General features: G+C 46.2%; 1 long non-coding RNA gene across 1 annotated transcript; it reads left to right on the forward strand.

Moving 5' to 3' along the window:
• On the forward strand, nucleotides 1-27,330 carry LOC143769132 (uncharacterized). The gene is made up of 3 exons (XR_013214222.1): nucleotides 1-585; nucleotides 21,639-21,742; nucleotides 25,624-27,330. It is a non-coding gene; the product is annotated as an uncharacterized LOC143769132 (long non-coding RNA).

Raw genomic sequence — 27,330 nt, forward strand, 5'->3', positions numbered from 1 at the left:
GGGTTGTCCAAGTAGACATTTTTTATCTGCATAGAATGTTGATGCTGATGGGGAAATCAGGGACCACCTTGATATAATCTTATAATTCCCACATATACAAAATATGTCTGAACATGTCCAAGCTTTGCTAAGTCATTCTGCTGACTATTGATTATCAATTAGAATTGCTGACAGAGGTGAGGTTAATCAGATGAGACTTAGGACCTCTCACACCACATACCTGTCCACAGTTCTCTCCTTATAAGGAATAAACTGATGAATTAAGAATGATCTCATATGTGATAAACAGCTGATTCACGCACAAACATGATGTATACGCCTACTCAAAAGTGTATATAACTGAATGTCCATTTCCAGTAAATTTTATGGCTTCTGAAACAGATTACGTCTGTCTCTGTCCATCATTTCTCCGGAGAACCCACATATCTGACAGCCATCCAATATCCCTGAGGGTCTGACTTGCACACCAATCTAACATTCTGGCGTCCCTTGGGCGGGCGGCCAAAACGGAAGACCACCAATATCTGAAGCCCGGCAAGCCGCAGACCTGAGACCAAGGACACACAGACAACATCACCGTTGAAGGTAAGAACCTTAGCTTCTTACAATCTCTCTGTGTCTCCATCTGTCTCACAATCTGCAGCCGAGCTCTAGGTATGTTATAGTCAAGTCTTTCTACAAGGCTGCTCACATTGTTTGGCAAAGAACCATAGAATATCCTAAGTGATACGTGAAAGGCATATTGGATTGGTCAATTTTATGTGCTGCTATATGTCCTGTTATATGTCTAGCATATGACTGAAGAGTGAATGAGTGTGTGAATTCACCCTTGAGGAGACGTCCTCTTGGGGAGTGATAGAGATACGGTGTAAAAAGCCAGTTGAATCGGGATAGGGCCTCTGCAGTTCCCTCCGGTGACCCTCCGGGGCATCCTGGGTCAGAGGTCAAGTCCATCTGTGTCTATCTGTTCTTGTAAGCACAAGCTTCCCCTCCCCAGATGGTACTAGTAGATTGGGAGAGAATTTTGATCACATTAATCTGCCTGCTATTAGTTAGTTTCGTTCTCTGGTTAATATATAGGGTTTCTGTGTATGCCATATTAAGTCTGAAGGAGGTGCCCTTAATTACAGCAGGAGGCCTGAGTGGGATTAGTGAGTGACGCTGCGGCGGTCACAAGGGCCAAATCACTAATCATTATCCCCGCAGTCCGCACGCCTATAGGCTGAGTGTTCAGTATAGGCTACTAAGCAGCGGAGAGGGGCATTATGTTTCTACACACCTGAACTGTGAGAGCAGTGGAGGTTGTGGAAGTGTGGATAGCTAGGGTGCTAGCACCATAGAACAGGAAAAGAGGCCGTGAGAAGTGGGCACAAAAGAGGCTACATGTTAGGAGACCAGTGAAATATCAGTGTCAGTCAGGAAAACCAGAGAACACACAGAGGAGGAATAGAGAGAAAAAAAACAAAGCAGGCAGCGATGGGAAATATAGATAGCAAAGAGCATAGGGAGGGGTGCAGCGCCCATGAGATAGTGAAGAAAAGGAAAGGTAAAGTTGCTGTGAAGGATTCTAGTAAGTTGTTGAAAGGTTTGGGGATGAAGAATGACCCGCTAGATTCTTTCCTTTGGGACTCAGCTCTAGCAGGGAGTCTGGGATGGATTACAAATAATAAGTTGTTAATACAGGCAAGGGCTTGGGCAGATGTAGCAAAGGAGTTAAAGAGAGAAGGAGGTTGGGTTAAGGTAGAAACACCGCAAGGGATGAGATTCAGACAGAAAGCAAAAATGCCTCTGCCATATCAACCCCATCTCACGGCTCCTGCTCTGCCAGGTCTGGAAGGGTGGGTGTGTGTGTGTGGACAGCAAAACCCCGACTGGCGTGAACAATGTTCTGCCTGCGGGAGACCGAGACCCTACAGGGCAACAGGACTTTATCCTGTCATTCACACTCAGACTAGGACACAAGACCCTGGGCACAATGTGACAGTAAAATTAGAAGAAAACATAGGCACACCCAACACACTAGATGATGGAGACTACCAACCCTCAAATCTCCACACTATGGACGTAACCGGTGCTGCAGCAGCAACATCAACATCCACCCCCATACGCACAACTACACCCATGACTACAACTGTCTTCCATTACAAACCATGGAGCCCAAAAGACCACATGACACTGGTCAAGGATGCACCAGACCCATATGACTTACCCATGGCCTTCTACAGATGGATGGTAGGACTGAATAATACCTACACATGTACGTGGATAGACTTAGAGTCCATCTTAAGGAGGAAAATTGGGAACGCAAGAATGGAGTTCTGGAGGCAATAAATAGGGCAGGGAGAGGATATCGTTTAGAACGAGAGTTGGGAGCACAGTATGTCAGTAGGGTTGAGCGAAACGGGTCGATCATTTTCAAAAGTCGCCGACTTTTGGCTAAGTCGGCGTCTCATGAAACCCGATCCGACCCCTGTGCTTGTCGGCCATGCGGTACGCGACTTTCGCGCCAAAGTCGCGTTTCAATGACGCGAAAAGCGCCATTTCTCAGCCAATGAAGGTGAACGCAGAGTGTGGGCAGCGTGATGACATAGATCCTGGTCCCCACCATCTTAGAGAAGGGCATTGCAGTGATTGGCTTGCTGTCTGCGGCGTCACAGGGGCTATAAAGGGGCGTTCCCGCCGACCGCCATCTTACTGCTGCTGATCTGAGCTTAGGGACAGGTTGCTGCCGCTTCGTCAGAAGCAGGGAGAGCGTTAGGCAGGGTCCACTAACCACCAAACCGCTTGTGCTGCAGCGATTTCCACTGTCCAACACAACCTTCGGTGTGCAGGGACTGTGGAAGCTATTTTTTTTTTTTTTTCCCCTCAGCGCTGTAGCTCATTGGGCTGCCCTAGAAGGCTCCGTGATAGCTGTATTGCTGTGTGTACGCCACTGTGGAAACCAACTGCTTTTTTCAAAGCACATATCCTCTTGTTCCTTCCTTTCTGCACAGCTATCTTTTTTGTTTGTCCACACTTTTTATTTAATTTGTGCATCAGTCCACTCCTATTGCTGCCTGCCATACCTGGCTTACATTACTGCAGGGAGATAGTAATTGTAGGACAGTCCCTGTTTTTTTTTTGTTTTTTTTGTGGGAGATTAAGATTGGCATTTCTGCTACAGTGCCATCCCTGTGTGTGCCATCTCTCACTGAGTGGGCCATAGAAAGCCTATTTATTTTTTCCGTGATTTGTGTTCTAAATTCTACCTCAACACAAAAACACTACATCAATCAGTGGGAGAAAAATATTGGCCTCAGTCAGGGCTTGTGTGCCACTGCTGTGTGTGCTATCTCTCATTCAGTGGGCTATAGCAAGCCTATTTTTTTTTTTTTTTTTTTTAATATTATTTGGTTTCTAAAGTCTCCCTGAAAAAAAAAAAAAAACCTAAAAAAACAGTGGGAGAGTAATATTGCCCTTTCAGCTTGTGTGCCAGTCTTGACTCCTGGGTGTGCCACCTCTCTCCCTCTCATTCAGTGGGCCATAGAAAGCCTATTTATTTTTTTAAAAAAATATTATTGGGTTTCTAAAGTCTCCCTTAAAAAACAAAAAATACATAAAAAAACAGTGGGAGAGTAATATTGCCCTTTCAGCTTGTGTGCCAGTCTTGACTCCTGGGTGTGCCACCTCTCTCCCTCTCATTCAGTGGGCCATAGAAAGCCTATTTATTTATTTTTTTAAATATTATTGGGTTTCTAAAGTCTCCCTTAAAAAACAAAAAATACATAAAAAAACAGTGGGAGAGTAATATTGCCCTTTCAGCTTGTGTGCCAGTCTTGACTCCTGGGTGTGCCACCTCTCTCCCTCTCATTCAGTGGGCCATAGAAAGCCTATTTATTTTTTTTTTAAATATTATTGGGTTTCTAAAGTCTCCCTTAAAAAACAAAAAATACATAAAAAAACAGTGGGAGAGTAATATTGCCCTTTCAGCTTGTGTGCCAGTCTTGACTCCTGGGTGTGCCACCTCTCTCCCTCTCATTCAGTGGGCCATAGAAAGCCTATTTATTTTTATTTTTAAATATTATTGGGTTTCTAAAGTCTCCCTTAAAAAACAAAAAATACATAAAAAAACAGTGGGAGAGTAATATTGCCCTTTCAGCTTGTGTGCCAGTCTTGACTCCTGGGTGTGCCACCTCTCTCTCATTCAGTGGGCCATAGAAAGCATTTTTTTTTTTTTCCTTGATTTGTGTTCTAAAATCTACCTCAACACAAAAACACTACATCAATCAGTGGGAGAAAAATATTGGCCTCAGTCAGGGCTTGTGTGCCACTGCTGTGTGTGCTATCTCTCATTCAGTGGGCTATAGAAAGCCTATTTATTTATTTATTTTTTTTCTTATTATTTGGTTTCTAAAGTCTCCCTGAAAAAAAAAAAAAAAAACATAAAAAAACAGTGGGAGAGTAATATTGCCCTTTCAGCTTGTGTGCCAGTCTTGACTCCTGGGTGTGCCACCTCTCTCCCTCTCATTCAGTGGGCCATAGAAAGCCTATTTATTTTTTTTTTTAAATATTATTGGGTTTCTAAAGTCTCCCTTAAAAAACAAAAAATACATAAAAAAACAGTGGGAGAGTAATATTGCCCTTTCAGCTTGTGTGCCAGTCTTGACTCCTGGGTGTGCCACCTCTGTCTCTCATTCAGTGGGCCATAGAAAGGCTATTTTTTTTTTTGGTTTTTTTAATATTATTTGGTTTCTAAAGTCTCCCTGAAATAAAAAAAAAACTTAAAAAAACAGTGGGAGAGTAATATTGCCCTTTCAGCTTGTGCGCCAGTCTTGACTCCTGGGTGTGCCACCTCTCTCCCTCTAATTGTGGGCCATAGAAAGCCTTTTTTTTTTTTTTTTTTTTTAATATTATTTGGTTTCTAAAGTCTCCCTGAGAAAAAAAAAATAAATAAATTAGGTGGGAGATTAATATTGACATTAGTGCTTGAGTGACAGTCCTGCGTGTGTGTCATCTCTGTGATTTTGTGCCACAGAAAACAGAGTGTGTAACATTGTGCCTGATTTTCCTTGTGGTCTCACCAACCTGTTAAGGGATATTGAAATCATACTGAAGTTATAGCTCACCGTGTAAGTTGTTTGACAGCAACAAATAAAGTTACTTTGGTTAAGATTTTAAAACAATGAGGAAGTCTGGTGCAAGAGGTCGTCGTGGGCGTTCATTGTCAGCTGGTAATGATGGTAGTGGTAGTGGAGCATCAGGTGGTCGTGGGGATAAAAATATTCCACCTAAGTCTGGAGCTGTGGAGCCAGTTTCGTCGTCAGGCTACACAAGGCCTCGAACGCTCTCTTTTCTGGGAGTAGGAAAACCGCTTTTAAAGGCGGAGCAGCAACAGCAAGTTTTGGCTTACATTGCAGACTCAGCCTCTAGCTCTTTTGCCTCCTCTTCCGAAACTGGTAAATGTAAAAGCAGCGCGTCGCTTGTGGATGTTCACGGTCAGGGACAAGTCGCTTCCTTGTCCTCCTCAGCAAAAACTACAACAAGAGAGAAGGATGCAGCAGGCGACACAACGGGTCACTCCATGGAGCTCTTTACACATACCGTCCCTGGCTTAGAAAGTGAAACATTTAACAGGCCATGCCCATTACAAGTATATTCTGACATGGAGTGCACTGATGCACAGCCACAGCCAGAGTACTATGCTGCTCCTTTGACTCAGACCACCACATTGCCCTCTCAGGGTACAGATCCACAATCAGACCCTGATGAGACTATGTTGCCCCGCCACGAACGCTATACCACCGACCGACACAGTGACACAGACGAAGTTGCACACGAGCTCGAAGAGGAGGTAATAGATGACCCAGTTATTGACCCCGATTGGCAGCCATTGGGGGAACAGGGTGCAGGCGGCAGTAGTTCAGAAGCGGAGGTGGAGGAGGGGCCGCAGCAGGCATCAACATCGCAACAGGTTCCATCTGCCGGGCCCGTATCTGGCCCAAAACGCGTGTCAAAGCCAAAACCTGTTGGAGCACAGCGTTGCCATCCGGTTAAAGCTCAGTCTGCAATCCCTGAAAAGGGATCCGAGTCTAGGAAGAGTGCAGTCTGGCATTTTTTTAAACAACATCCAACTGATCAGCGCAAAGTCATCTGTCAAAAATGTTCAACTAGCTTAAGCAGAGGTCAGAATCTGAAAAGTCTAAATACTAGTTGCATGCATAGACACTTAACCACCATGCATTTTCAAGCCTGGACTAACTACCAAACGTCCCTCAAGGTTGTAGCACCCTCGGCCAATGAAGCTAGTCAGCAACGCAACATCCCTTCCGTCACTGTAAGGCCACCATTTTCCGCACCACCGGCAGTATCTGTGCAGGTTTCTTTGCCAGCCAAAAGCAGTCAGGGTCAGGGAATCACCAGTTTTGTAGGAGGAAATATTGCATCTAGGGCACCGGCGGAAACAATACCGTCTCCAACCGTCTCTCAGTCTGCCATGTACACCGGCACACCCGAAAGTTCTACGATCTCCAGCTCTCCAGTCCAGCTCACCCTACATGAGACTCTGGTTAGAAAAAGGAAGTACTTATCCTCGCATCCGCGTACACAGTGTTTTAACGCCCACATAGCTAGACTAATCTCGTTAGAGATGATGCCCTACCGGTTAGTTGAAAGTGAAGCTTTCAAAGCCCTGATGGAGTACGCTGAACCACGATACGAGCTACCCAGTCGACACTTTTTTTCCAGAAAAGCCATCCCAGCCCTGCACCAGCATGTTAAACAGCGCATCGTCCATGCACTCAGGCAATCTGTGAGTACAAAGGTGCACCTGACTACAGATGCATGGACCAGTAGGCATGGCCAGGGACGTTATGTGTCCATCACGGCACACTGGGTGAATGTGGTGGATGCAGGGTCCACAGGCGACATCAATTTAGGGACAGTTGTGCCTAGCCCACGGTCTAGGAAACAGTTGGCTGTAGGCGTTCGCACCCCCTCCTCCTCCTCCTCCTCGTCCTCCTGCAAAAGCTACAGCTCTTCCACAGAACGCAGTCTGCCAACCACTCCATCGGCAGATGACACTGTTGCACACCAGTTGTCCCATTATGGGCCAGCTACTGCCAAGCGTCAGCAGGCTGTATTGGCTATGAAGTGCTTGGGCGACAACAGACACACCGCGGAAGTTCTGTCCGAGTTCTTGCAACAAGAAACACAGTCGTGGCTGGGCACAGTAGATCTTGAGGCAGGCAAGGTAGTGAGTGATAACGGAAGGAATTTCATGGCTGCCATCTCCCTTTCCCAACTGAAACACATTCCTTGCCTGGCTCACACCTTAAACCTGGTGGTGCAGTGCTTATTGAAAACTTATCCTGGGTTCTCCGACCTGCTCCTCAAAGTGCGTGCACTTTGCTCACATATCCGACGTTCGCCTGTACACGCCAGCCGTATGCAGACCTATCAGCGGTCTTTGAACCTTCCCCAGCATCGCCTAATCATAGACGTTGCAACAAGGTGGAACTCAACACTGCACATGCTTCAGAGACTGTGCGAACAGAGGCGTGCTGTTATTTATTTGTGGGAGGATACACGGGCAGGCAGTAGGATGGCAGACATGGAGTTGTCAGGTGTGCAGTGGTCTAAGATACAAGACATGTGTCAAGTCCTTCAGTGTTTTGAGGAATGCACACGGCTGGTTAGTGCAGACAACGCCGTAATAAGCATGAGCATCCCCCTAATGCGTCTGCTGATGCAAAGTTTGACGCACATAAAGGAGCAGGCGTCTGCACCAGAGGAAGAGGAAAGCCTTGATGACAGTCAGCCATTGTCTGGTCAGGGCAGTGTACAGGACGAGGTAGCGGGCGAAGAGGAGGTGGAGGACGAGGAGGATGATGGGGATGAGTATATTTTTAATGCCGAACCTTTCCCGGGGGCACAGGAAATTGGTTGCGTGTCACGGCCGGGTTCTGGTTTTTTGAGGGACACAAGTGACGTAGATTTGCCTGCAACTGCCCCTCAACCAATCACAACCGGAGATTTGACAACTGGAACTTTGGCCCACATGGCGGATTATGCCTTACGTATCCTAAAAAGGGACACACGCATTACGAAAATGATGAACGATGACGATTACTGGTTGGCCTGCCTCCTTGATCCACGCTATAAAGGCAAATTGCAAAATATTATGCCACATGAGAACTTGGAACTAATATTAGCAACCAAACAATCAACTCTTGTTGACCGTTTGCTTCAGGCATTCCCAGCACACAGCGCACGTGATCGTTCTCACACGAGCTCCAGGGGGCAGCAGACTAGGAGTGTTAGGGGTGCACACATCAGAAGTGGCGTTGGACAGAGGGGTTTTCTGACCAGGTTGTGGAGTGATTTTGCTATGACCGCAGACAGGACAGGTACTGCTGCATCAATTGAAAGTGACAGGAGACAACATTTGTCCAGTATGGTTACTAACTATTTTTCATCCCTTATCGATGTTCTCCCTCAACCGTCATTCCCATTTGATTACTGGGCCTCCAAATTAGACACCTGGCCAGAATTGGCAGAATATGCATTGCAGGAGCTTGCTTGCCCGGCAGCAAGTGTCCTATCAGAAAGAGTATTCAGTGCTGCAGGTTCAATATTAACCGAAAAAAGGACTCGTCTGGCTACCCAAAATGTTGACGATCTAACATTCATTAAAATGAACCACAACTGGATTTCGAAATCTTTTGCCCCACCTTGCCCGGCCGACACCTAGCTTTCCTATGAAAGGCTCTTGCCTGTGAATTACTTTTCTAATGTCTAATTTGCTGCAGCTGATTGTACAGCATACGACATGTTTACACCTCCCTAAATGGCCAAACTCCCCACACGGGGCCGTGGTATCGCGACTTGGCGCAAGCACCCGTGAGACTGCTGTTTGTCTGAAGAGGTGGGTGTGCTCGCTTTTGGTTGACGGCATTGCTACTGGGTCCCTCATAGTACAATGTAGTGTCTCTGGCGGTGGTGGTGCACACCCAACGTCAGACACACCGTTGTAACATGAGGGGCCCTGGGGCGGTCCCGCCGGCCTCTAGAGAGTTCCCCCCTACCCCAGCTCAAAATGTGCTCTACCACATGCAAAATTATGTCGCACAGCTCCACCAATCTTTAGTCTATTCGCTGACATCATTCAATGTCTGGCACTGACAATACAAATTTGTAGACATCTACGATGCAACTTAAGGTAGTCTGTGTCTGTGTCCTATATTGGCACCATTAAATAGTTACTGCCAAATTACTATGTCAGAAACTCAGCAGATGAGCCCACCCCTGTACCTAAGTATGCCACCTTTTTTTTTGTTTTGGTTGTTTTGCGAGACATTAACATCTATTTATATTTTGGGAGTACTGGGACAGACACTCCTTGCACTACTCCTCCACTCACCACCAAGCTGCCCGTGTATCCATGTAACCGTTGTAAAACTGCCATGAGCCTATTGTTTGTTATTTTAGGCCTTTGAAGCCTGTCTGCGGTCCCTCCTTCCACTAGTCCTCCACTGACCAGACCACTGCTGCCCGTGTACCCCTGGAACCAATTATAAAGTGCCTACAGCCAGCCCATTTTTTTATGTTAGGCCTTTGAAGCCTGACTGCGGTCCCTCCTTCCACTAGTCCTCCACTGGCCAGACCACTGCTGCCCGTGTACCCCTGGAACCAATTATAAAGTGCCTACAGCCAGCCCATTTTTTTATGTTAGGCCTTTGAAGCCTGTCTGCGGTCCCTCCTTCCACTAGTCCTCCACTGGCCAGACCACTGCTGCCCGTGTACCCCTGGAACCAATTATAAAGTGCCTACAGCCAGCCCATTTTCTTATGTTAGGCCTTTGAAGCCTGTCTGCGGTCCCTCCTTCCACTAGTCCTCCACTGGCCAGACCACTGCTGCCCGTGTACCCCTGGAACCAATTATAAAGTGCCTACAGGCAGCCCATTTTTTTATGTTAGGCCTTTGAAGCCTGTCTGCGGTCCCTCCTTCCACTAGTCCTCCACTGACCAGACCACTGCTGCCCGTGTACCCCTGGAACCAATTATAAAGTGCCTACAGCCAGCCCATTTTTTTATGTTAGGCCTTTGAAGCCTGTCTGCGGTCCCTCCTTCCACTAGTCCTCCACTGGCCAGACCACTGCTGCCCGTGTACCCCTGGAACCAATTATAAAGTGCCTACAGCCAGCCCATTTTCTTATGTTAGGCCTTTGAAGCCTGTCTGCGGTCCCTACTTTAAATACTCCTCCACTGACCACCAAGCTGCCTGCCCGTGTATCCATGTAACCGCTGTAAAACTGCCATGAGCCTATTGTTTGTTATTTTAGGCCTTTGAAGCCTGTCTGCGGTCCCTCCTTCCACTAGTCCTCCACTGGCCAGACCACTGCTGCCCGTGTACCCCTGGAACCAATTATAAAGTGCCTACAGCCAGCCCATTTTTTTATGTTAGGCCTTTGAAGCCTGTCTGCGGTCCCTCCTTCCACTAGTCCTCCACTGACCAGACCACTGCTGCCCGTGTACCCCTGGAACCAATTATAAAGTGCCTACAGCCAGCCCATTTTCTTATGTTAGGCCTTTGAAGCCTGTCTGCGGTCCCTCCTTCCACTAGTCCTCCACTGGCCAGACCACTGCTGCCCGTGTACCCCTGGAACCAATTATAAAGTGCCTACAGCCAGCCCATTTTCTTATGTTAGGCCTTTGAAGCCTGTCTGCGGTCCCTACTTTAAATACTCCTCCACTGACCACCAAGCTGCCTGCCCGTGTATCCATGTAACCGCTGTAAAACTGCCATGAGCCTATTGTTTGTTATGTTAGGCCTTTGATAGCCTGTCTGCGGTCCCTACTTTAAATACTCCTCCACTCACCACCAAGCTGCCTGCCCGTCTATCCATGTAACCGCTGTAAAACTGCAATGAGCCTATTGTTTGTTATTTTAGGCCTTTGAAGCCTGTCTGCGGTCCCTCCTTCCACTAGTCCTCCACTGGCCAGACCACTGCTGCCCGTGTACCCCTGGAACCAATTATAAAGTGCCTACAGCCAGCCCATTTTCTTATGTTAGGCCTTTGAAGCCTGTCTGCGGTCCCTACTTTAAATACTCCTCCACTCACCACCAAGCTGCCTGCCCGTCTATCCATGTAACCGCTGTAAAACTGCAATGAGCCTATTGTTTGTTATTTTAGGCCTTTGAAGCCTGTCTGCGGTCCCTCCTTCCACTAGTCCTCCACTGGCCAGACCACTGCTGCCCGTGTACCCCTGGAACCAATTATAAAGTGCCTACAGCCAGCCCATTTTCTTATGTTAGGCCTTTGAAGCCTGTCTGCGGTCCCTCCTTCCACTAGTCCTCCACTGGCCAGACCACTGCTGCCCGTGTACCCCTGGAACCAATTATAAAGTGCCTACAGCCAGCCCATTTTCTTATGTTAGGCCTTTGAAGCCTGTCTGCGGTCCCTCCTTCCACTAGTCCTCCACTGGCCAGACCACTGCTGCCCGTGTACCCCTGGAACCAATTATAAAGTGCCTACAGGCAGCCCATTTTTTTATGTTAGGCCTTTGAAGCCTGTCTGCGGTCCCTCCTTCCACTAGTCCTCCACTGACCAGACCACTGCTGCCCGTGTACCCCTGGAACCAATTATAAAGTGCCTACAGCCAGCCCATTTTTTTATGTTAGGCCTTTGAAGCCTGTCTGCGGTCCCTCCTTCCACTAGTCCTCCACTGGCCAGACCACTGCTGCCCGTGTACCCCTGGAACCAATTATAAAGTGCCTACAGCCAGCCCATTTTCTTATGTTAGGCCTTTGAAGCCTGTCTGCGGTCCCTACTTTAAATACTCCTCCACTGACCACCAAGCTGCCTGCCCGTGTATCCATGTAACCGCTGTAAAACTGCCATGAGCCTATTGTTTGTTATTTTAGGCCTTTGAAGCCTGTCTGCGGTCCCTCCTTCCACTAGTCCTCCACTGGCCAGACCACTGCTGCCCGTGTACCCCTGGAACCAATTATAAAGTGCCTACAGCCAGCCCATTTTTTTATGTTAGGCCTTTGAAGCCTGTCTGCGGTCCCTCCTTCCACTAGTCCTCCACTGACCAGACCACTGCTGCCCGTGTACCCCTGGAACCAATTATAAAGTGCCTACAGCCAGCCCATTTTCTTATGTTAGGCCTTTGAAGCCTGTCTGCGGTCCCTCCTTCCACTAGTCCTCCACTGGCCAGACCACTGCTGCCCGTGTACCCCTGGAACCAATTATAAAGTGCCTACAGCCAGCCCATTTTCTTATGTTAGGCCTTTGAAGCCTGTCTGCGGTCCCTACTTTAAATACTCCTCCACTGACCACCAAGCTGCCTGCCCGTGTATCCATGTAACCGCTGTAAAACTGCCATGAGCCTATTGTTTGTTATGTTAGGCCTTTGATAGCCTGTCTGCGGTCCCTACTTTAAATACTCCTCCACTCACCACCAAGCTGCCTGCCCGTCTATCCATGTAACCGCTGTAAAACTGCAATGAGCCTATTGTTTGTTATTTTAGGCCTTTGAAGCCTGTCTGCGGTCCCTCCTTCCACTAGTCCTCCACTGGCCAGACCACTGCTGCCCGTGTACCCCTGGAACCAATTATAAAGTGCCTACAGCCAGCCCATTTTCTTATGTTAGGCCTTTGAAGCCTGTCTGCGGTCCCTACTTTAAATACTCCTCCACTCACCACCAAGCTGCCTGCCCGTCTATCCATGTAACCGCTGTAAAACTGCAATGAGCCTATTGTTTGTTATTTTAGGCCTTTGAAGCCTGTCTGCGGTCCCTCCTTCCACTAGTCCTCCACTGGCCAGACCACTGCTGCCCGTGTACCCCTGGAACCAATTATAAAGTGCCTACAGCCAGCCCATTTTCTTATGTTAGGCCTTTGAAGCCTGTCTGCGGTCCCTCCTTCCACTAGTCCTCCACTGGCCAGACCACTGCTGCCCGTGTACCCCTGGAACCAATTATAAAGTGCCTACAGCCAGCCCATTTTCTTATGTTAGGCCTTTGAAGCCTGTCTGCGGTCCCTACTTTAAATACTCCTCCACTGACCACCAAGCTGCCTGCCCGTGTATCCATGTAACCGCTGTAAAACTGCCATGAGCCTATTGTTTGTTATGTTAGGCCTTTGATAGCCTGTCTGCGGTCCCTACTTTAAATACTCCTCCACTCACCACCAAGCTGCCTGCCCGTCTATCCATGTAACCGCTGTAAAACTGCAATGAGCCTATTGTTTGTTATTTTAGGCCTTTGAAGCCTGTCTGCGGTCCCTCCTTCCACTAGTCCTCCACTGGCCAGACCACTGCTGCCCGTGTACCCCTGGAACCAATTATAAAGTGCCTACAGCCAGCCCATTTTCTTATGTTAGGCCTTTGAAGCCTGTCTGCGGTCCCTACTTTAAATACTCCTCCACTCACCACCAAGCTGCCTGCCCGTCTATCCATGTAACCGCTGTAAAACTGCAATGAGCCTATTGTTTGTTATTTTAGGCCTTTGAAGCCTGTCTGCGGTCCCTCCTTCCACTAGTCCTCCACTGGCCAGACCACTGCTGCCCGTGTACCCCTGGAACCAATTATAAAGTGCCTACAGCCAGCCCATTTTCTTATGTTAGGCCTTTGAAGCCTGTCTGCGGTCCCTCCTTCCACTAGTCCTCCACTGGCCAGACCACTGCTGCCCGTGTACCCCTGGAACCAATTATAAAGTGCCTACAGCCAGCCCATTTTCTTATGTTAGGCCTTTGAAGCCTGTCTGCGGTCCCTACTTTAAATACTCCTCCACTGACCACCAAGCTGCCTGCCCGTGTATCCATGTAACCGCTGTAAAACTGCCATGAGCCTATTGTTTGTTATGTTAGGCCTTTGATAGCCTGTCTGCGGTCCCTACTTTAAATACTCCTCCACTCACCACCAAGCTGCCTGCCCGTCTATCCATGTAACCGCTGTAAAACTGCAATGAGCCTATTGTTTGTTATTTTAGGCCTTTGAAGCCTGTCTGCGGTCCCTCCTTCCACTAGTCCTCCACTGGCCAGACCACTGCTGCCCGTGTACCCCTGGAACCAATTATAAAGTGCCTACAGCCAGCCCATTTTCTTATGTTAGGCCTTTGAAGCCTGTCTGCGGTCCCTACTTTAAATACTCCTCCTCTCACCACCAAGCTGCCTGCCCGTCTATCCATGTAACCGCTGTAAAACTGCAATGAGCCTATTGTTTGTTATTTTAGGCCTTTGAAGCCTGTCTGCGGTCCCTCCTTCCACTAGTCCTCCACTGACCAGACCACTGCTGCCCGTGTACCCCTGGAACCAATTATAAAGTGCCTACAGCCAGCCCATTTTCTTATGTTAGGCCTTTGAAGCCTGTCTGCGGTCCCTCCTTCCACTAGTCCTCCACTGGCCAGACCACTGCTGCCCGTGTACCCCTGGAACCAATTATAAAGTGCCTACAGCCAGCCCATTTTCTTATGTTAGGCCTTTGAAGCCTGTCTGCGGTCCCTACTTTAAATACTCCTCCACTGACCACCAAGCTGCCTGCCCGTGTATCCATGTAACCGCTGTAAAACTGCCATGAGCCTATTGTTTGTTATGTTAGGCCTTTGATAGCCTGTCTGCGGTCCCTACTTTAAATACTCCTCCACTCACCACCAAGCTGCCTGCCCGTCTATCCATGTAACCGCTGTAAAACTGCAATGAGCCTATTGTTTGTTATTTTAGGCCTTTGAAGCCTGTCTGCGGTCCCTCCTTCCACTAGTCCTCCACTGGCCAGACCACTGCTGCCCGTGTACCCCTGGAACCAATTATAAAGTGCCTACAGCCAGCCCATTTTCTTATGTTAGGCCTTTGAAGCCTGTCTGCGGTCCCTACTTTAAATACTCCTCCACTCACCACCAAGCTGCCTGCCCGTCTATCCATGTAACCGCTGTAAAACTGCAATGAGCCTATTGTTTGTTATTTTAGGCCTTTGAAGCCTGTCTGCGGTCCCTCCTTCCACTAGTCCTCCACTGGCCAGACCACTGCTGCCCGTGTACCCCTGGAACCAATTATAAAGTGCCTACAGCCAGCCCATTTTCTTATGTTAGGCCTTTGAAGCCTGTCTGCGGTCCCTCCTTCCACTAGTCCTCCACTGGCCAGACCACTGCTGCCCGTGTACCCCTGGAACCAATTATAAAGTGCCTACAGCCAGCCCATTTTCTTATGTTAGGCCTTTGAAGCCTGTCTGCGGTCCCTACTTTAAATACTCCTCCACTGACCACCAAGCTGCCTGCCCGTGTATCCATGTAACCGCTGTAAAACTGCCATGAGCCTATTGTTTGTTATGTTAGGCCTTTGATAGCCTGTCTGCGGTCCCTACTTTAAATACTCCTCCACTCACCACCAAGCTGCCTGCCCGTCTATCCATGTAACCGCTGTAAAACTGCAATGAGCCTATTGTTTGTTATTTTAGGCCTTTGAAGCCTGTCTGCGGTCCCTCCTTCCACTAGTCCTCCACTGGCCAGACCACTGCTGCCCGTGTACCCCTGGAACCAATTATAAAGTGCCTACAGCCAGCCCATTTTCTTATGTTAGGCCTTTGAAGCCTGTCTGCGGTCCCTACTTTAAATACTCCTCCACTCACCACCAAGCTGCCTGCCCGTCTATCCATGTAACCGCTGTAAAACTGCCATGAGCCTATTGTTTGTTATGTTAGGCCTTTGATAGCCTGTCTGCGGTCCCTACTTTAAATACTCCTCCACTCACCACCAAGCTGCCTGCCCGTCTATCCATGTAACCGCTGTAAAACTGCAATGAGCCTATTGTTTGTTATTTTAGGCCTTTGATAGCCTGTCTGCGGCCCCTACTTGCAATACTCCTCCACTGACCACAATGCTGCCTGGAGTGCCTGCCTGTGTATCCATGTAACCGATGTAAAACTGCCATGACTGCCTACTGTTTGTTATTTTAGGCCTTTGATAGCCTGTCTGCAGCCCCTACTTGCAATACTCCTCCACTGACCACACCAATGCTGCCCGTGTACCCCTGGAACCTATTTAAAAGTTCATAGAGCCTAGTTATATATTTTATTTACTATTAATAAGGCCATGATGGACTACGCTGTACCACGCTACAAGCTAACCAGTCGACACTTCTTTTGCGAGAAAAGCCATCCCAACCCTCCACCAGCATGTAGAAGACCGCATTGTCCATGCACTCTGGCAATCTGTGAGTACAAAGGTGCACCTGACAACAGACGCATGGACCTGTAGGCATGGCCACGGAAGATTACGTGTCCATTACGGCGCAATGGGTTAATGTGGTGGATGCATGGTCCACAGGGGACAGCCTACTAAGTCTGTCTGCAGTCCCTAATTCAAATTGTCCTCCACTGTCTAAATCGGAGCTTCCACCTTCTGGCTTTCGGCCTATAGTATCAGAAATTAAACTGCATTTGGCCTTCAACTTTGGTTAGGGCCTACTAACGGCTTCTGCCCCTCCCTGGTGTTGCCCTCAACTAAATAAAGCTGAGCTTCAACCTTCTGCTCCAAATTACCATTTTAAAAAATGCAATAGGCTTTTCCGGCCTACTAAAGGTGTCTGTCTGTGTGCCCCTGCCTGGTGTTGCCCTCAACTAAATAAAGCTGAGCTTCAACCTTCTGCTCCAAATTACCATTTTAAAAAATGCAATAGGCTTTTCCGGCCTACTAAAGGTGTCTGTCTGTGTGCCCCTGCCTGGTGTTGCCCTCAACTAAATAAAGCTGAGCTTCAACCTTCTGCTCCAAATTACCATTTTAAAAAATGCAATAGGCTTTTCCGGCCTACTAAAGGTGTCTGTCTGTGTGCCCCTGCCTGGTGTTGTCCTCAACTGAATAAAGCTGAGCTTCAACCTTCCGGCTCTCATTAAGTGGTTTTTAAAAAACAAAATGGTGGTTAGGGCCTACTAACGGCTTCTGCCCCTCCCTGGTGTTGCCCTCAACTAAATAAAGCTGAGCTTCAACCTTCTGCTCCAAATTACCATTTTAAAAAATGCAATAGGCTTTTCCGGCCTACTAAAGGTGTCTGTCTGTGTGCCCCTGCCTGGTGTTGTCCTCAACTAAATAAAGCTGAGCTTCAACCTTCTGCTCCAAATTACCATTTTAAAAAATGCAATAGGCTTTTCCGGCCTACTAAAGGTGTCTGTCTGTGTGCCCCTGCCTGGTGTTGTCCTCAACTAAATAAAGCTGAGCTTCAACCTTCTGCTCCAAATTACCATTTTAAAAAATGCAATAGGCTTTTCCGGCCTACTAAAGGTGTCTGTCTGTGTGCCCCTGCCTGGTGTTGTCCTCAACTAAATAAAGCTGAGCTTCAACCTTCTGCTCCAAATTACCATTTTAAAAAATGCAATAGGCTTTTCCGGCCTACTAAAGGTGTCTGTCTGTGTGCCCCTGCCTGGTGTTGTCCTCAACTAAATAAAGCTGAGCTTCAACCTTCTGCTCCAAATTACCATTTTAAAAAATGCAATAGGCTTTTCCGGCCTACTAAAGGTGTCTGTCTGTGTGCCCCTGCCTGGTGTTGTCCTCAACTAAATAAAGCTGAGCTTCAACCTTCTGCTCCAAATTACCATTTTAAAAAATGCAATAGGCTTTTCCGGCCTACTAAAGGTGTCTGTCTGTGTGCCCCTGCCTGGTGTTGTCCTCAACTAAATAAAGCTGAGCTTCAACCTTCTGCTCCAAATTACCATTTTAAAAAATGCAATAGGCTTTTCCGGCCTACTAAAGGTGTCTGTCTGTGTGCCCCTGCCTGGTGTTGTCCTCAACTAAATAAAGCTGAGCTTCAACCTTCTGCTCCAAATTACCATTTTAAAAAATGCAATAGGCTTTTCCGGCCTACTAAAGGTGTCTGTCTGTGTGCCCCTGCCTGGTGTTGTCCTCAACTAAATAAAGCTGAGCTTCAACCTTCTGCTCCAAATTACCATTTTAAAAAATGCAATAGGCTTTTCCGGCCTACTAAAGGTGTCTGTCTGTGTGCCCCTGCCTGGTGTTGTCCTCAACTGAATAAAGCTGAGCTTCAACCTTCCGGCTCTCATTAAGTGGTTTTTAAAAAACAAAATGGTGGTTAGGGCCTACTAACGGCTTCTGCCCCTCCCTGGTGTTGCCCTCAACTAAATAAAGCTGAGCTTCAACCTTCTGCTCCAAATTACCATTTTAAAAAATGCAATAGGCTTTTCCGGCCTACTAAAGGTGTCTGTCTGTGTGCCCCTGCCTGGTGTTGTCCTCAACTGAATAAAGCTGAGCTTCAACCTTCTGCTCCAAATTACCATTTTAAAAAATGCAATAGGCTTTTCCGGCCTACTAAAGGTGTCTGTCTGTGTGCCCCTGCCTGGTGTTGTCCTCAACTGAATAAAGCTGAGCTTCAACCTTCTGCTCCAAATTACCATTTTAAAAAATGCAATAGGCTTTTCCGGCCTACTAAAGGTGTCTGTCTGTGTGCCCCTGCCTGGTGTTGTCCTCAACTGAATAAAGCTGAGCTTCAACCTTCCGGCTCTCATTAAGTGGTTTTTAAAAAACAAAATGGTGGTTAGGGCCTACTAACGGCTTCTGCCCCTCCCTGGTGTTGCCCTCAACTAAATAAAGCTGAGCTTCAACCTTCTGCTCCAAATTACCATTTTAAAAAATGCAATAGGCTTTTCCGGCCTACTAAAGGTGTCTGTCTGTGTGCCCCTGCCTGGTGTTGTCCTCAACTGAATAAAGCTGAGCTTCAACCTTCCGGCTCTCATTAAGTGGTTTTTAAAAAACAAAATGGTGGTTAGGGCCTACTAACGGCTTCTGCCCCTCCCTGGTGTTGCCCTCAACTAAATAAAGCTGAGCTTCAACCTTCTGCTCCAAATTACCATTTTAAAAAATGCAATAGGCTTTTCCGGCCTACTAAAGGTGTCTGCCCCTCCCTGGTGTTGTCCTCAACTGAACAAAGCTGAGCTTCCACATTCTGGCTTTCGCCCTATACTATCAGATATTAAACTGCATTTGGCCTACTAGTGTGGTTAGGCCCTTGAAACAGTGTCTGCTGCTCTTGGGTTTGCTACTCCACTGAACAAAGCAATGCCGCCTGTTTAGTCCTGTTACCAATTTTGAACTGCATTTAGCCTACTTTATTCTTTGGCCCTATATCTGTTTCCTCCTCATCCTGCCCATTGCCCAGCCACTGCTAAATGAGTCTGCTGGTACATTGACCTAGACCACTACATTCCCCTTGTACTCTACACAGCCAGAATCTGACCCTGCTGAAAGTAAGGTTCCCCTTCCCGCATGTTATACCACCTTACACAGGGACAAAGAGGAAGGTGCAGATGAAAGTGCAGGTTCCTTCATCAGGTGGGGGGGCATACTCGTTGGCGACGTCACTGGCACAGGGCCCCTCAGAGTACGCAAAAGTGTCGCTGCTGGTGGGAGGCGCCCCCGCCATGCAAACACACCGCCGTACTTTGAGGGGCCCTGTGCCAGTGCCAATGCGAACGAGTGGGCCCCCCCCTGCTTGCTCAGGATCACAGCACTTGCAACGTTTAAATACTTACCTTTCCCTGCAACACCGCCGTGACGTAGTCCGCATTTCCTGGGCCCACGAAAAACTTGAGCCAGCCCTACTCCCCCCACAACTTTCCCCCAATTCCCTATGCCCAACTATTATTATACAGTTAATTAAGATTGGCAAGCTTCAGAAACAAGAATGGATGTTTTTGGCATTAAAATGGGCACTGTAGGTGTTTTCCTGGCCTCCACTCACTGCCGACTATGCTTCCCCATTGACTTGCATTGGGTTTCGTGTTTCGGTCGATCCCCGACTTTTAGCGATAATCGGCCGACTGCACTCGACTCGACTCTGGACAAAATCGGGTTTCCCAAAACCCTACTCGATCTTAAAAAAATGAAAGTCGCTCAACCCTATATGTCAGAACTGTGGATTCGGGGATAGACTTCCTACGGGGTCTACATGCATGGTGCCCAAAAAAGGTGGGGGAATCCACAATTTCCCTACTGGACGTAGTACAAGGTCCTAATGACACAGTAGAACACTTCTGGGGGAACTTGAAACTGAGACACGCAGATCTGGGTTATGAAGACATGGGAGAAGCAGGTAGGCTTTTCCATGGGGCATTCATAGCAGGGCTTAAACCACAGCTTAGGTAGAAGGTCCAGGCAGCTAAGCCCGACTGGAGGATATGCCAGATAGAGGAGTTGGTGCGGGTGGCAAAAGGGGTGGAATTAGATCAGAAGACAAAGCCAGTACAGATACATTATGCTTCCAATGACGTTCAGGGGCACAGGAAAAATTCTTCCAGAAGGGATCAGAGACAGATTGAGTGCTATAACTGTGGGAAAAGGGGGCACATTAGCCGTCATTGTAGGGCACCCAGAAAAGAGACTCTGCCCAAGATGGACGTCCCAACCTAAAACCCACAATAGGAAACAGGCAACCCGGTAGCCATCTACCCCCTTAGGGCACGCACACACCCAAGCCCACAAGGGGTAGTCCCAGTACATCTCCCAGATGGTAGAAAAATCCCATTCCTGGTGGATATGGGGGCAGCCAAAAGAGTAATCCGCCAGGAACACGTATTATCAGCCTATAGGTGTGCGGACTGCGGGGATAATGATTAGTGATTTGGCCCTTGTGACCGCCGCAGCGTCACTCACTAATCCCACTCAGGCCTCCTGCTGTAATATTGCCCATTACAGAGGGAGCTTGTAACAGAAGGTTTGGCTCAGAACTAGTGATCAGTGAGTGTGCTCATTACTCGAGATTTCCATTCATGTTCTGGTGTTCTCCGAGTATCTTGGGTGTGCTCGTAGATTATGTTTGTGTCCCTGCTGCTGCATGATTTGCGACTGCTAGACAGGCTGAACACATGTGGGGATTCCCTAACAAACAGGCAACCCCCACATGTATTCAGGTTGTCTAACAGCCGCAAATCATGCAGCTGCGGTGACCCAACATAATCTACGAGCATGCCCAAAATACTGGGAGAACACCAGAGCATGCATGGAAATCTCGAGTAACAAGCACACTCTCTCATCACTACTCAGAACACAACCAACCTATGGCCAATCCTGCAGGTCTCCAAGGCAGCCAATTAGGGTTTTAATTACATTAGATGTGTAGTTCCTTTGACCACCATCATGTTTGATTCTTATTCACTTACCCATAGTTTAGTCCTTAGTCTTGCCCTGGAACAATGGATCTTGTTTAGTTCTATGAAACACTATATTGCCTTCACCAGTGTCTTCTTATTAGGCAACTGTTCTTTGGATATAATACAATACTAAGCAACTACAACTATTATTTTTCTTTTGTTGAATTAGGGTCTAGTAGATAAAATCATAGTTTCTGTGATTTGCACTCATAAGACTCATATTAGTCACACTTATCTAAGGAATGTTGAAATGTTGCCCTTAATGCATATCCATTTATTTTGCTTGTTCAGAAGACTTATGGTCGCCTTTGCAGATAAGATTACACTGTATGAAGCAGAGGTGATGGGGAGGGAACCATTGTATTTTGGGTAAATATTTGCACGGCATCTTGGGGAAGCAAAGCTTTTAAACTTCTGGTATATCTCCTGTTGACAGACAGAAAGGAGAAAGATGTCACAATGTGAACCTAGGGCTACATGAATAATACCTTCTCATTCATGTGTTTCCTAGGAAGATCATACACCCTGGCATAGCTCGAATCTGTTTTATGCGTTGGAATCTGTGAATTATCAAGCTTGACAACATGCCAGAAAGCCAGAAGACTGCAAAAAGCTGTAAGCTGTAGCAGATGTAATGTCACGCGTGACTTAAGGCTCATCTAACCATTGAATAGGTCCATCAAAAGACCATCCGGTGGGGACCCGGTCTAGCACAATAATGGTTTCAACCACCTGTGGACCATGATCTCCAGCAGAAAACAACAGGGTTGACCATTATTATGTCTATACATCTTCGCTATAAATGGGGAGTTGGGGACCTTGGACTCAGTTCTTCTAGCAGCCTCAAGTTACTCTAGAGTGCACTGTAAGGTGTAGAGTTCCATTTGTTCTATTTAGTTTATAAAATAAAATGGCAAATTGAAGACTTACTGTATATTGCTACAAGCCTACAACCTGCAGTGATCCTTAGTCTGCTGAACCGCTGAACGACCAGCTCTACCCTCTCCTAGTGTATCCTCACCCATCCTCTGTACACTGTGAGCCCTCGCGGGCAGGGTCCTCTCTCCTTCTGTACTTGTGTGAGCCTTGTATTGCTCATGTTTATTGTGCTTGTCTATATTTGCCCCTTTTCACATGTAAAGCGCCATGGAATAAATGGCACCATATGAATGTATAATAATAATAATGATACATCATATATCATTATTAGAAAGCCCACTTTCAAAAACCCTTTTATATTTAAAGATCCTCATTCTGGACTTTCATCTATTAGCCAGATTGGAGAAGGTGTTTATCGCTGGAGGACCATATGTGTTAGATAAATACATTGTATTTATTTTAATTGTTACTCAATTCACCAGTGGTGGCGCTGCAAGAAATTTGAACACTTGCCAGTACAGATGGTTTCCTTCAGTCATGCAGAGGTAATATCACATCCGACATTCACATGATTACTGCACCCAATCGCAAGCCTCAGTGATAATGTCAGCATGTATGGCGTCTAACAATAAGGCCAATGATTGGCCAGAATGTATAAGAGACAAACAGTTTTATCACTGTTTAACCCCTTAGTGACCGAGCCAATTTAAAAAAAAATCTGACCAGTGTCACTTTATGTGGTAATAATTCTAGAACGCTTCAACGGTGAAGCGGTTAATTGTGAGACTGTCTTTTCGCGACATATTATACTTTATGATCATTGTAAATTATGGTTGACATATTTTGTGGTTATTCATAAAAGTATCAAAAATTTTACAAAATAATGAGCAATTTTCAAACTTTGAATGATTATCTTTTAATTCTAGATGGTCACACCACATAAAAACAATGATAAATAACATTTTCCTTATGTCCGCTTTCCATCAGCACAATTTGTAAAATGTTATTTTATTTTCTTAGCATTTTAGAAGGTTTAAAAGTGTAGTAGCAATTTTTAATTTTTTCAAGGAAATTTACAAAATGTATTTTTATATTGTCTTGTTCAGTTTTGAAGCGACTTTGGGGGTACTAAATATTGGAAAAACCCCAAAAGTGATACCATTTTAAAAACCGTAGCCCTCAGCATATTAAAAATTGCTTTTGGGTAGTTAATTGACCTTTCAGGTGCTTTTCTAGAATAAATGTGTCATGACAGGATTAATTTTTACCACTTTACCACAAATTTTAATAACTTCTGAACAGGTCACTACAGCTGGCAGACTCTAAAGCTGTTATTTGACTGTGAATTGCTATGGCAAACATCAGGACCACAGGATCAAGATCTTAGTCCCCACATTAAACTAACCATCTAGATGCCGTAGTCCCTAATGGGTTAAACGGCCAAAGTCGGCCTCTCATTGTGACAGATACAGTAAGTAGTCAGCTATAGTGTACAGCTGACATCTACAGTATTTTTACCTGTATGGGGATGCTATTCTCTTATATCTTAGGTCAGTAAAAAGACGTATTGGTGGTCATAAAGGGGTTGTACCAAGTATATAACTTATCTCTTATTGAAAAGCAAATAATTTATTGACCACTGAGGGACTGACCACTAGGACACCCACAATCCCAAGAAGGGGGCTTTGCAGAGCTATATCTGAATGTAGTGGAGGTTGAGCATGTGCACTGCCATTCCCTTCATTCTTTATGGGACTGCTATCATCAACAGTTCCATAGAGAATGAAAGGGGCAAAGGTGTGCGTGGTCAACCTTGTCACACCGGTGATTTAAACGGCTTGTGAGCACCACCCTACTCACCGCGTATACCGCTCTGCTACTCCCATGGTCTGACCTTCTCACTGTCCTGCCTCTTGCAGCACTACTACTACTCCCTCCGTTATAGGGAGGTGCTGCCAGACTCTGCAGGAATTTATAATCACTTGGTTCCACAGAGTTCTGCTTTCCTGTCCTATCCCCTGCCAGCATGTGGTATACACTATTAGGCAGCTCATCCCTTCACTCCTTGCCTGAGCCTAGCTCCTAGTTGCCGTTTGCTCTAGTACTTTGTCAATGTTTTGTATTGTTCTGACCTTACTGTTACCAACCCAGCTTGTTCTCTCGTTTTGTCTGACCTCTCCGCTTCTGACTATGGCTACTTATTTTGCACCAGTGCAGTCTGCCCCAACATTAGACTTTTACCTATGCACTCGGTACCATGTATCCCCGCCTTAACCCGTTGCACAGCCGCTGCAGATCTGGGCACTGCCTTGGAGTGGCACCTGGGTGGATCAACGTCCCAACACAGAATCTAGTACTCATAATATTATATCTTTCAAAAAGACATCCAGGCCTCCTTGTGCTTGTTCAGTGAATTGGCCATTACAACATTGTGTATCAGGGAGTTCATTATCTCACTGTGCTTACAGTAGAGAACCTCTTTGATGATTTTGGAACTTTCTTTTCTCTAGATGTAGAGGATACCCCTATTTGTTTTTGCAGGCCTTGGTGTGAAAAGATCATTAGAAAGATCTCTGTACTGCCCCATTGTTTTTTAAACTGAATAAAAAACAATATGATAACAACCTGTCTTGGTATTGCAGTCCTTCCATTCCTATAATAACCATGGTCGCTCTCAAAATTGTACACAGAATTGTAAGTGTGGCCCAACTAGTGACTTGCATAGAGGAAACTACATTTGCAAGACTTCTTAGGCTATGTGTCCATGATCAGGATATAGCAGTGTTTTCGAGGCAGCGTATTTTTGGTGCGTACAAAACGCTGCGTTCTAATAATGCACTTAAATCTGCATGTGTTCCTTGAACCGTGCCGATTTACTGCATCTAATGAATGGCTATGGGTGAGACTACTAACATCTCTGCTGCAGATAACTGACATGCTGCAGCTCGTAAACCCACACCACAGCATCAAATAGAAGCACAGTGGGCATGGGCTGTGTATCCACCAGACTTCTGCACAACACAACTGATGGTCCCAACACCATTTATAAGGCAAGAAATCTCACTTATTAAACCTGACAGGGCACACCTGTGAAGTGAAAACCATTCCCGGTGACTACCTCTTGAAGCTCATGAAGAGAATGCCAAGAGTGTGCAAAGCAGTCATCAAAGCAAAAGGTGGCTACATTGAAGAACCTAGAATATAAGACATATTTTCAGTTGTTTCACACTTTTTTGTTAAGTATATAATTCCACATGTGTTAATTCATAGTTTTGATGCCTTCAATGTGAATGTACTATTTTCATAGTCATGAAAATACAGAAAAATCTTTAAATGAGAAGGTGTGTCCAAACTTTTGGTCTGTACTGTATAACATGTCGGTGTCCCAATACTTTTGGACATATAGAAAATAGATAAATATTATTTTGTAACATTCGCAGGTTGGAAAAAAGCTATTAGTGATGATGACGGGTGAATGGTTCATGTTTGTATAGCTTGTATGTTTGTATACGGCTTAATGATCATGGTTGAGATAAGGGTCAAGCTAAAACATAGCAATAGAATGCATTACTATCATCAGCTCAGTACTCATCATGTATTTTTTCTTCCCTCATCAGTAAGCAAGACTGGAGACTTCCATAGCAGAGACCGAGGCTCGGTTTGCCAATCAGCTGGATCATATCCAAAGAAATTGGCAACATGGAGGCTCAACTTGTTGATCTTTGGTCTGACCAGGAGTGACAGAATATGGAGTACACCTTAGACATCAAGACTAACTCAGAGGCCAAGATTGCAACATACCAAACATGAGCAAAAAGATTCAAACTAACCGGGTCCAGCCTCCAGTATGGGCCACTATGACAGCTTGACCATGGGTGTGTTCACTGAGCCAGCAATTCTCTGCCTGACATCCTGGACATCCATACCACACACCAGGCCCCCCGTGAAGGCACAAGGGCTTAGAAGGCGTCAGAGGTGGCTTAGCAAAGAAGTGTCAGTGCAGAGACCACTGTACTGCTCAAGCTTCAAGAGGAGTACTGAACTGGATGCCAGACCAGGATAGTTCAAGCTTTGTTACACATCTCTACTTTATACCATAAATTGTTGAGAGTGTATAACTAAAGGTGATTGCCACAACCAAGGTTCTTATTGTGCTAATGTTAAAGAAAAATGGTTAAAATTACTGTATAACATTTGTCTTTTCAACATTTCCTTGGATAAAATTTATCTTATGGAACCAAGGTACCTATGTATACTATATGAAAAGAAGTATGGGGACACCTCTACATTACACCTACATGAGCTTTATGATATCCCATTTTAAATTCATAGTCACTAATATGGAGTTGGTCTCTACAATGTAGTTAGACAGGTAATGTTCTCCATGCTTTAGTCAAACCCAACAGACTGCCAGAGAGAGAGAACAATTATCTATCTCCCCACAGCACTCTTTTCCACAGGTCCAGTGTCCTTCTGAGGCTTAGCATTGTGCTTGGTGATATACGGCTGCACGCAACTGCTTGGCTATGGAAAATCACAATATGAAGCTCCCGGCACACAGTGTTTGTGCTGAAGTTAATAACAGAGGAGGTTTGGTCTCTGCAATTATGGAGTCAGCAAAGCATTGGTGACCTTTATGTACTATGTGCCTCAGTACTTGGCAACCCTGCACTGTAACTATACGTGGTTTTCACATGATGGCTGAGTTTCTGCAGTTCCTAAACACTTCTACTTTTCAATAATATCACTCACAGATGATGGTGGCATATTTATGTGGATGAAATTTCACAATCTGAATTGTTACAGTGAGATCTTAGTATCAGTGAGATCTTTAAAATGAGACAAAAAGACAGTTTTAACTCCTGTGGCCAGCATTGTCATCTTGGCATCCTGGAGGCCTCTTGCATTCACTGGGCCCCACAACATCAAGACATTGTGTGAGGCCTAGACGTTATGCAAATCTGTTTACTCATCTTTATTAGATATCGTGTTTCCCCTTAAAATAAGACCTAAGAACTAAAATCTGTTCCAAGGTTAAGATTGCTTAAGGACTTTTGGTGACATCACGGTCATGTGACCATGCTGCTACCAAAGGTCCTTTAACTGTTGGAGTCTACAGAAATTGAAGAGGAGACAGACCACTATATACCATACACGTGCAATATGTGTATATACATGTATACCGTGGACTGTCCCGTGGAAGCGCTGTGTCGAGCGCGAAACGGCCGTCGTCGGTACCTGCACACTTCTTTGTTTTGCACACCCCTGAGCCCTGTAAGGCATTTTTATTATGATTGAATAAAGGAACCACACTACTTCAAGGA

Source organism: Ranitomeya variabilis, chromosome 4 (genome assembly GCF_051348905.1).
Source record: "Ranitomeya variabilis isolate aRanVar5 chromosome 4, aRanVar5.hap1, whole genome shotgun sequence".
NCBI lineage: Eukaryota > Metazoa > Chordata > Amphibia > Anura > Dendrobatidae > Ranitomeya > Ranitomeya variabilis.